This window comes from Muscardinus avellanarius (genome assembly GCF_963383645.1).
Source record: "Muscardinus avellanarius genome assembly, chromosome: 8".
NCBI lineage: Eukaryota > Metazoa > Chordata > Mammalia > Rodentia > Gliridae > Muscardinus > Muscardinus avellanarius.
In genome coordinates, this window is record NC_137794.1 from 98,802,313 (window position 1) to 98,810,681 (window position 8,369).

Consider the following 8,369-nt stretch of genomic DNA (forward strand, 5'->3'; position numbering starts at 1 on the left):
TTCTTTTTCTTTTCCTTTTTTACAGTGTCCTTCTGGGTGGGGAGGGGGCCGCCTAGGGGTGCCCCACCAGCGCCTGCCCACCCGCCCAGGGTCGGGGCCAGAGGTCCGGACCACAGGGTCCTTCCGGGTGGAGACAGGGTCGCCGAAGGGTGCCCCACCAGCACCTGCCCACCCGCCCAGAGTCAGGGCCAGGGACCCAGACCACAGGGCCCTTTTGAGTGGGGAGGGGATCGCCTAAGGTTGCCCCGCCAGCGCCTGCCCACCTGCCCAGGGTCGGGGCCAGAGGCCCAAACCACAGGGTCCTTCCGGGTGGAGAGGGGGTCTCAGAAGGGTGTCCCACCAGCTCCTACCGCCCCCCCCCCTGCCCAGGGTCGGGGCCAGGGGCCCGGACCACAGGCTTATCAATATTTTTTAATGAAGCACATTTCTTCACTTTTTATAGAAATAATTAGCAAAAGGAATGATCTTATCATATCTTTGTTTCTATGCAGAAAGAAATCTCTAGAGAAAGAAAGGTGGAGAAGAAACCAATAATTCAACCTATGAATTAAGAAAAACCTGCTAAAAATGGCAAGGGATATATCCAGATTCTAGATACACCTTAATTAGGTTATTAAAAATTGGGATAATTGTCACTGTGTTTAAAAATATATTGCATACAGGATATACAGAGTATACAGCTGCATACTTTCTTTTGACTCAGAACTGCTGTATTTCATTCTTTATAGCAATTTAAAAAACTAAAATTTTTAAACTAAGTTGCATAGTCAGAAATATTTGATGTGGAAAGAGCAAATCAACATTTCAATGTCTTTTGTTTATAATCTTTATTAGTGTCTAGGATAGTATATTGATCGTACAATCTAGATTCAAATCTGACAGGGTAGTGATTGTCTTGTTACTTTTTGGTCAAAGCAATATGATTGAGGTAGAAGGTGCATAAGTCTTATTCTATATTACAATTTTTACATAGTCACCATAATAACGATTGCTGCAGAAATATCAAGCATAATTCAATGGATGGGCACAGGGGATTCCTCTTGGCAAGATTCCCTATTGGAAGCATCTTCAACACCAAAATGGGAAAAAGTATTCAAGAAAGATGGTTGCATGTTGCCCTTAATCAAGAATTTTATTGTTACAGATAAAAATTTAATAAAAAAATTTGCTTTACAGAGTACTGGTACATAGGTGTGTGTGTGCGTGCGTGTGTGTGTGTGTGTGTGTGTGTGTGTGCGCGCATGCGCATAAGTGTGCATACAGAGAAAAAGAGAGAGAGATGCTATACACTGCCATGCTGATAGGAAGCCATTTGCCAGATCTAGGATTAATACTGAGATTTTATAGTAATACTTGAAATTATTTTTTCCAAGCAAACACTTGCTGGGTGTCCCTAGGTTCTAGGTGCATATCCTTGTGTATTTGTTTTCTCCAGAGAAGTAAACAGTCGCCCTCCTCCCCCACCATCCTCACATTGCCCTGCTCCAAAACAGAAAATTTGCAGGGAATCCCTGGAGTGGTTATAATCAGTTGCCAGAGGAAATACTTCTATTTTTAAAGAACAGGCAATGAGAAGGAGATGATTCCACTGGCTCCAAGTCGCCTTCTGGCAAGCTGCTGTTTGGGAGGCAAATCGACTTCTCCCACCGCCTCCACATTATCTGGGAGATGTGCAAGAAAACCCTGTGTGCTTTTCTATTTTGGACTTGCATCGTGTAAGGTGGGCTCAACCAACCCCCAGTGGAGGAAAAGAGAAGGCCTATGCAGAACATGTTTCTGAGGAGAAAGCTTCGGGTACAGTGAGAAAGAAGATACAGAGCCCTTACTGAGAACCCTGTGTCATCCATGGTGGTAAGATTCAATGTCTTTCTCTGATGCAGAGTCAGAAGCCAGGTAACCTAGAGTTTTCTTACTTTGAATTATAGCATATGTTCAAGCTGTCTCCCTAAACTCTTGACTGAGTTACTAAAAATAATATGACTCCTGAGACAATAATGAGTAATACTCTGAGCAACGCTATGGGAGAGGGAGGAGAATGTTTGCAGCTGAGATTTAAAAGAAAAGAATAAGTGAGGAAGAGATTTAAAAATGACTGCAAGAACAAAAAGAAGGGACACTCTTTATTTGCCCAATTTTCTCCCATGTTGTCTGTCAAAATGGACCAGTGTCAGAAACAAAGATTTTACTGAAAAGAGTCTCAACGAGTGGTCTTGTGGACAGTTTAAATAGAAGCAATGTGAAATAAATCTTAAAATTAAAAGAGAGCACCCAGAAGTATTGGATGGAATTCATTATTGATTAAACCAAAATTTATTATTATTATTATAAGTAGAAAAAGCAGGTAAATTGAGAAAGATATACATCTGCTTTAAGCAGTTTGATGATGTCAATGTCATTAGAAACAAAATTTTTGCCCTGGGAATTAGCTCCAATATCTTCAGAGAAAGAGGAATAGCCTCAGTGCTTCTTAGTACATAACCATGAAATAAAGACCTTAGCTTGTGACTGATTATTTATTTATTTGTTTGTTTGTTTATTTATTTATTGAGGTTGTGGGACTTGAATACAGATCCTTGTACATTCTAGGCAAATGCTCCAACACTGAGCCAAACCCCACAGTGGCTATTTATAAACAAAACTTTAAATAAGGAGATCCAGCTAGTATCAATCAGGTACAACCAAAATAAATAAAATAGATGGAATTATTTGGCAATGAACACATGATGTTTCAGTATTAAGCTAGAGTGTACATAGATATTTATTCCTGAAATCTTTCAAGGGAACTATTTCAGATGACATTTATTTAGATTTCTTTTGAAGTTGATGTAATTCAGATGATTTTTCCAAGTTAAAGTCATCTTCCTAATGTTAACTTTCCTAGTTCATATAAGTACATTAAAGAGCAGCCTTTCTTGCCCTCGTGAAAGATGTTGACTTTAAGGGCAGTTGACTTTGGATTTTTAAACTTAGAAAAACCCCATCCTCAACTCCATTAATCAATCCTCATCTGTGATTTGAAGCTCTCTCACCAAAAATATTCTCTGAGTATTATGGCAACTGTCCCAGAACACCCTCCAAGGATTTATTATTCATTTTTATATTGTATTTCTATCTAAATTTGATATAATTCAGTCTTCCACTTCAAATGACACTTTATGAATCACCTGTCCAACATTGTTAGGATGATTATTTTGCACAGGAAGTTAGATACCAGCATTGAAGATCTCCCAAACATAAAAGGTTTATTTTTAAAACAATGATCTGCCAACAAGAAATGAGTGGCGCGCTCATCTCTCATACCCACAAGTCAGTTTCAAAGACAGTGAGAGAACAACAAATCATTGACAGAATTTGATAGCCTTATCCAAAATGAATCACTTCAACAACAAACTTAGATATACAAGTGGGCTTGGGAAGTATTATAGTAGGCCTTAACTTTGGGGGAAGTAACTATTTCCTGCATGGCCCAAAGTGACCTCCTTATAGATTCTGCTAAGTAGGAAATGACTAACTGGTGGCCCAGGCTGGAGAACTCCCAAAGAATGTTCAAATACTCAGTTGCTTAATAAAAATATTTAAAATAAACTGTCACTGGAAGTACAAGCCTATAGAATGATAATTTAAAAATCTCACCTGACCTCCAGACCACACTAAGGTTTGGAGTCTGGCCCTAAACACAGTCATATCTCTTTGAAGGAGACAAAGACAAAATTAAAAAATTCAAACTTTATAACAATAAATCCATATGTTCTGGAAGGATAATTCAGATCTCCAGGTGAAGGATAGATGTCCTGAGACACACCATTGGGTTTTTAAAGAAATGAATCTGCAGAGAAATAAATATTTTTTGTTTCCTATGTTATAAAACAAATAGTAATAAAGTAAGAATTCATGACCCATTATACATATAAAAATTTAGATGGGTAAAATGCCAATTCATCAATTAAATGTTAATTTGTTAATTTATATGAATTGACTCAATTTTATGTAACAGATATTTTAAGCATGTCTTGTGGTAAGTTGTGAAACAAAGGCAATATGGACATACAAAGATTAATGATTCAATTCTTATTTTTCAAGTGGCATATTAGAGAGATGTAAGGAAGTCTTTACATGATACATAACACCTCTGATGGGTCATCAAATGATTTATCTTGTCATAGGAATGTGAAGACAGCAAGTCCTGTCCCTAGGCTCCTTTTCAGAGATGAAATGGTACCTGTGTGAAGCAAGGAAAAGGAATGTTTATAAAGCTTTTGAAAGTCCTTTTGTTGAGAAACGATTCTTTCAGGTCTTTTTTATTTCTGTAAATATTAGGAAAAGGCTAACTCCTTTTTATCCCAAATAAGGCACTAGGAAATTATAATTGGATGCTACCATGAACACCCAGAATCCATCCAGAGGAATGTAGTTAGAAGTGATAAGAATACCCTCTTCCTGCTAAAACTGCATGCAGGCCTCCCTGTGGAGTTTGACTGCATGCTGGGGTACACTACCTTCTGTTATTATTTTTAATAGATTTATAAACTTTTTGGCCTTACTGTTAGGTATTTATTGACTGTGTCCCTGGAAGAGATACTTCATTCTTTTTTTTTTCTTTTTTTCTTTTTTGGTGCTGAGGATGGAACCAGAGGCTTTCTACCTTTCCCCAGACCTATATTCTATTTTATTTGGAAACAGGGTCTCACTAAGTAGCTGAGGCTGGCTTCGAACCTTTGCAATACTCCTGTCTCAGCCTCCCAAGTACTGGGATTACAAGCGTGTGCCACTATGGCTGGCAACATCATTCATTTTTATAAATCCCTGATCTTAGGAGGTACTCAGTCTTTTAAGTGCTACTTTGAGGAAGACAATCTTTGGACCTTGATGGAATAGAAATTGCAAAATATTTTTTAAAATCCAAAGCCTTATATTCTCCTTTTATTCTTCATGAACTTCAATGCTAAATACCCACAGTCAGTCCTTGTAATGTAACACAAGAGTAATTTGGTCATTATCATAAAAAGAAAAAGAAACATGCTACTAGATAATTTCTTCCAAGATATTTGAGTAAACAATCAGTAAATTTTGAAATTAAAAATGTTAATACTTAAATATTGCCCAGAAAGTTACAAAACTAGGAATGTGGTTCTGGAAAGAAAATAAAAGCAGAATTAAAGAAGGAGTTATTTTCTAGCTATAACAGGGTAAGTAACTGAATCAGCCTTTTAGTCTTTGCTTCAGTTCTCTCATCCCTAAGTCCCATACCACACGAAACACAAAATGGAAACATTTTCTTCTTAGTGGAGAATTTGTGAGCATTGCTAAACTGATGTCAAAGGGGTATTTTGAAATCTATAGCCAAAAAGGAGATGAAGACATATTATATTATTGATCCTTCATAAACAAGATGCTTAAGGATCACTCATATTAAAAAATATGTGACACTGGTCTGTGTATCTGAGACAGGAAAAGAGGTTACTCTGATGCATTCCATTTTATATAAACAATTTTGCATTAAATGAATTTCTAGCCGGGTGTGGTGGCGCATGCCCTAAACCTTGTGCTTGGGAGGTGGAGACAGGAGGATCGTGCAGGTTCGAAGTCAGCCTCGCTGGCTTAAGAGACTCCCTGTTTCCAAATAAAAATATAAAAATAGGTCTGGGAGTGTAGCCCTGAGGTAGAAGGGTTTCCAGGAACCCCAGTACCACCAAAAAAAAAAAAAAAAAAGAATTTCTAGTATCTTTGGAACTTTAAAATAGTAGCAAGTACATAATATAACTATTTCCCTAATTGAAACAGAGAAAACATTTACAATATAGATAAAGCAATAAGAAAGCATTGAGTTTGGTTCTGCTGGTATAATAATAATTATAACTTCTCTTATCTTCAAGGAACCAACAGAGATGAGGTATAGAGTCTTACAAGGAAATGAATGCATTAAGATCCTGTGCTAGAAACATACACAACTAGATAAGACAACCCGGGAGGAGAGCAAGTAAATCCATCAGGGATTCAGAAAAACATTGACCAAGAAGGGGGTATTTTAACTGGATCTTGTGCGCAGGATTTGCTGAATACGTTATGGCATGAGGACTGAATAAAAGGTGAAAGTTCCTGTAATACTTCAGAGGTACTAAAAAGTGACAGAATGATGGAAGCATGTTTGCTGTGGTTGGGCTCAGGCTAGGGATAATTGAGGCAAAATATCCAAATAAGAGACTGATGCTCTCAATGCACAGATATTTTATCTTATCTAAATTATTACTTCCATGGCTCCCAAGTTATTTTTTTTCTAAAAAATATTTGCATATGGATTCTTGTTAGTCATAATTCTTCTATTGTTCTTATTCCATATCATAGTTTAGAAGTGTTCTACCTAGTTTACTGGGGATCAAACATATGTAGTTATTTTCCTTACACATAGTTTATCTGATTTCACAGTTTATTCAGATGCCAAATTGTGAGGTGATTAGTTTGAGTCATAAACTGCTGAATGTTAATTACTTGTACTGCCTTCAATGGGCTTTGTAACTGCATATTTACAGAAGGATCTCTGTTTAATAGTTTAACAGATATTGCAAACTAGTCACAACAAGGAGGTGGCAAACTTAATTTTTAAACTTGAAGGTTTATACCTAATTTGGATAGAACTGAAAGTTGATGAGAGTCACAGGGAAATGCAATTTCCTGCTTCTGAGCCATCAATGATACACTTATCTAATGTTAGCTGACTCACAAATTCAGACTGGTCACCAAGAGAAAATTTATGTCAAAATACCTGTAAATGACCAAATCATGAAATTCCAAGATTAAAGACAGTTCAATAAATACTGAGTGCAAAATATTTCCCAGGCATAATTCTAGGAGACAGAGATACAGCAGCAGCAAGCAAAACAAAGTTGTAGTTGTCAAAGATGTAGGTTTTAGGTTTTAGGTAGAGGAAACTGCCAGGATGTACAATAGACATACATATTTGTGCATGATGTGGGGTAAGCGAGTGGACACTGAGAAAGGTAGGGAGCAGTTTTTATGTTTGAGGTCTGGTAAAGCCTCCAATGGGAGGGGACATTATCAAAAAGCCAAAGAGTGAGAAATAAGGTTGTATGTTGTGGACCTTTCAGACTGTTGGGAAAGAGCAAGGAGGCCATTATGATGAACAGATTCAGGAAAGGACAAGGGAACAGAGCCACAGCAGTGCCCAGATCAGCCAGTGCCTTGTGGACCTTTGTAAGGATTCTGGATTTATTCCAAGTGAGTTGAAGAAACTTCAGGGGGTTATAAGCAAGCACAGGCATGGTTTTGTTTGTATTTTAATAGGAATACTCTGGCCGATATGGAAAGTATGGGTGACAAAAGTGAAAGCAGGAGCTTATTGCAATAATTCAAGGAGATGAAGTTGGTTTTGTTCAGGCTGCTGTTGCTGATGATGGTGATTTACAGGAGATGAAACATGGCTTGGCTGTGGAACTATTTTAAGCTCACCAGAGCTTGAAAGTCGGACTGCTTTATTATTTTCTGTATCTCCACTTTTCAAAGTAGTGCCCGGCATATAATGTGTGTGTGTGTGTGTGTGTGTGTGTGTGTGTGTGTGTGTGTGTGTGTGTTTAAGTTAATGGTTCTTGGATTCAATGTTGGGAATAAAGGAGTGAATGAAGTCAAGGGTGGCTTTAAGATTCAACTTTTTGTCACTGGACAAAATACCTGAAAAAAACCTTACTAGAGGAAAGAGTTTATTTAACTCACAGCTTCAGAGATTTTTAGTCCCTAGTCCCTTGGCCCCATCACTAGGGACGTGAGGTGAAGCAGAAGGAACATCACAGTAGGGAGGGTGTGGCAGAGCAAAGCTAATCATTTCATGTTATCTAGAGAGCAGAAAAGAGAGCCAGAGGCACACAGACAGACAGAGAAAAAGGGGCTAGAACAAGAAGATATACCCACCCATAGAATGGCCCAGTGACCTGCTTCCTCCAAGTAAGCACCACCTCCTACATTTTCCACTTCCTCCCAATAATTTGTTCAATTTATAAATTGATCAGTGAATTAATCCGCTCATGGGGTCCTACTGCTCATGGTCCAATCACTTCCCAAGAGCCCCACCTATGTTCACTGCTGCATTGGGGACCAAACTCCAAAGAATGAACTTCTGGGAGACATTCCAGGTCCAAACCATAACAGATACATCAAAAAGTCTAGAATTCAGGGTACGGGCAAGTTTTGAGGTGAATATGTGGAAGTCTACAAAACACAAATAATATAAAAAGCTGCAAGACTGGATGAGTTTGCCTAGAAAATATCATAGACAAATAGAAAACTGGGTTTCCTAAACATCATTTAACATGTCATGGGAATGGAAATGATGGAGAAACACAAAAGAAGGCAGAGAACAC